The sequence below is a fragment of the Frankliniella occidentalis genome, unplaced genomic scaffold (genome assembly GCF_000697945.3).
Source record: "Frankliniella occidentalis isolate FOCC.00 unplaced genomic scaffold, Focc_3.1 Scaffold106, whole genome shotgun sequence".
NCBI lineage: Eukaryota > Metazoa > Arthropoda > Insecta > Thysanoptera > Thripidae > Frankliniella > Frankliniella occidentalis.
Genome location: NW_026267235.1, coordinates 749,206 through 751,312, shown reverse-complemented (window position 1 = coordinate 751,312; position 2,107 = coordinate 749,206). Strand labels below are relative to the sequence as shown.

General features: G+C 57.2%; 1 protein-coding gene across 15 annotated transcripts in view; it reads right to left on the bottom strand.

The window, feature by feature from the left end:
* The window catches only part of LOC113217386 (tensin-1), a 283,044-nt gene that overhangs the window by 67,839 nt on the left and 213,098 nt on the right, over positions 1 to 2,107 (bottom strand). Inside the window, exon 1 of one of the 15 annotated variants that reach the window (XM_052269955.1) lies at positions 1,797 to 1,922. The exons of 13 other annotated variants lie outside the window; for them this stretch is intronic. The gene's annotated coding sequence lies outside the window, so the exon portion shown is untranslated. Of the gene's footprint in view, positions 1 to 1,596; positions 1,737 to 1,796; positions 1,923 to 2,107 lie in introns of those variants that run through there. One more of the 15 variants, XM_052269953.1, reaches the window with a different exon arrangement.

Sequence of the window (2,107 nt, the reverse complement as noted above, 5' to 3'; positions counted from 1 at the left end):
CTGTCGCCTGCCAAAATAGAGAACAGACGATAGAAATAGCGATGCCCCCTCCTGCCCCTCCCTCCCGCCCCCCTGAGGTCACCCATGAGCGGTCGGGGCGGGGGCGCCCTGGGCTAGGCGTGACTGCCCGCTGTTGCATAACGTATGCGTTGGGGACAACCCCCCGCCCCCTTGATACCTCCTCCTCCTGCCAGAGCGCTGCCTTTGAAAACTTTTGCTAACTGGACAGCCCCCCTCCTCCTCCTCCCTCCCGCCAAACTCTCTCTAGTAAACCAACCAGGAGGGGGGAAGGATATCGCCTTGCTGCACAGCCAAGCCCGGGGCCCCAGGGCCCCCTCCGGGAGGTGCCCCACCCTCGTGCCAAGGACACGACCCCCGGGCGCGCGCGGGGGGCTGCCCGACGACAACATGCACCTGCTGCTGCTGCTCTGCTTGCAGCGCCTCGCGATCAATGGGAAACCAACTCAACTCGTCACGTCGGACTTTTGTTCCCCCCCCCCCCCTTGCGTCCGCCGACGAACGTTTATTCCACGTCGTTCACGAATCTCTTCCCCCATTTCCCCATTCCTCTGGCACCCTGCACCCTGCCCCCCCCCCCTCTCTGTCATTGTCGCGTGCTCGTGCTCACACACGCGTAGGTACGTTCAGGTCCAGTCGGAGATAATTTATTTTGGCAGTGACGCAGCTGTACGCCCGCCCCCCATATTGATGATCTCTCTCTCTCTCTCTCTCTCTCTGCGTCAGCCCCTCTCACTATCTCTCTCTCCCCATCGCCCTGCACAACTCCGGTAGCGATCTGCCTGATTTGCGTCCTTGGCTCCTCCAAACTCCAGGAGGCCTGAACCTGGAACTTTTCTCCAGTATTCGTCTCGCCTGCTCCACCGCCGTCTGTCTCCAGGAGGTGAAACCCGCAGCGCACACAGCCTCACGGCGCGCGCTAAGTGTCTGGCCAAACAGAAAAAAAAAGTTTTGGGCAAACAGAGCAGCTCAAAGCAAAGCTGCCATGGCATTCCACAAAGACAGTGGCGCGGGCAAAGCGCGACCAAGGATTATTCCGAAAGCTGCCCAAGTGGTGGGTGCAGCAAAAGGGAAATAAAAAAAAATGGGGTTCAAAAAAGTATTCGTGGAGAGGAAAAACTTTCCCGCTCTACACGCATCCGTCATAAGGCGACAAGTTTCCGGCTCAGGTGCTCCGGCGCGGTGAACAATAGTGAGTTGCCCTTATGTGCTCGGGCGGGACCAACAAGACAAAATTGATGGTCGTTTCGTTGGTGGCCAAGGGGAAGAGAGTGGTGGATGTGACATGTGGTCACCCGGTGCAGTTGATCACGCAGCCATTGGTCATCCGGTGGTCACCCGGCGGCGGCGCGGGCCGTCACCCGACCGGCGGGCAACGCTTTGGTCAGTCGCCTTGCGTGGTGTTTGCTCTGCTATCCTTCACCCACTTCTCTCTCAAGTGACAGTTCTCAGAAAAAAAAATGACGGTCGGCCTCGGAGAGGCTAGCGAAGCAGGGTGACAGAAATAATTTAAAAATACCTTTAAAAATGACGACTAATAAAGGTTGTTCTTTTTAACAGGTAGTTATAAAAACTTACCAAATTTCTTAAATAGTGACTAAAAACAAGTTTCCACGGGGTCTATAAGTCCTCTACGAAACATTATCGAGGACCACAGTTAATTACTTTTAGAAAAATCTCAACGCGAGGAAGCGAAACGTAACGTCATGCATGACATGTTGAACGTATTCAACTATTCGTCACTTGAGTAACATTCTGTTGGGCACACGGCGCCGTACCGTAACTGTCTCGTCACCGGGTCCAGCGTGCAGTTGCCCGCGTTTTTCCGCGAGTGTTTCACGTTCAACGTCAGGCGTTACCGCCAACACTCGACTCGTCACGTTCCCGTCACTCGACTCGTCACGTTACTCGGTACACCGTTTCGTCGCGTTACCGTCACGCGTGTAACTCGCCGCGTTACTTGTTACCCCGCCGCGGGGCGAGGGTCTCTGGCGGCGCGCACGACGCTGGTCCGGACGAGACTGCCGGCCTGGAGGAGGGAGAGGCCGCGGCGGGGGCAGCGTACGGCGGGGAGCCGGCGGGGGGCGGG